Source organism: Dendroctonus ponderosae, unplaced genomic scaffold (assembly GCF_020466585.1).
Source record: "Dendroctonus ponderosae isolate FM_Combo_2020 unplaced genomic scaffold, Dpon_F_20191213v2 Dpon_F_20191213_10, whole genome shotgun sequence".
NCBI lineage: Eukaryota > Metazoa > Arthropoda > Insecta > Coleoptera > Curculionidae > Dendroctonus > Dendroctonus ponderosae.
In genome coordinates, this window is record NW_026017111.1 from 2,907,023 (window position 1) to 2,907,330 (window position 308).

The 308-nt window shown below is 37.3% G+C and overlaps 1 protein-coding gene across 1 annotated transcript in view; it reads right to left on the reverse strand.

Annotated features, from left to right (window-relative positions):
- LOC109544151 overlaps positions 1 to 308 on the reverse strand; it is an 84,710-nt gene that overhangs the window by 12,351 nt on the left and 72,051 nt on the right. The window lies entirely within an intron of this gene.

Here is a 308-nt window from a genome sequence, read left to right on the forward strand (position 1 = left end):
TCTAAAACTTTCTGAAATCAAGACTTTTTTTCGAAAGCTGCCCACATTTCCCAATCGACGGTTAACTTTTTAAAAAGGTCATTTAGTTCTCCCTCGAATGATGTAAAAAGGAGCTTTTTTGCGGATTTTTCTTCCGAGAAATGAGCAAAAACGGGAGAGAAAACATGAAATTTAGGTCTAATCTTGCACCTAAATGTCTGATCTTCAAAATTCGCTTTCTGGGTCAAAACTACTCGAATTTCCTCACTCATATTGCTATCGACTTTTCAATTCTCTATCCAACGATGCCAGAACGAATTCTGTGGCTC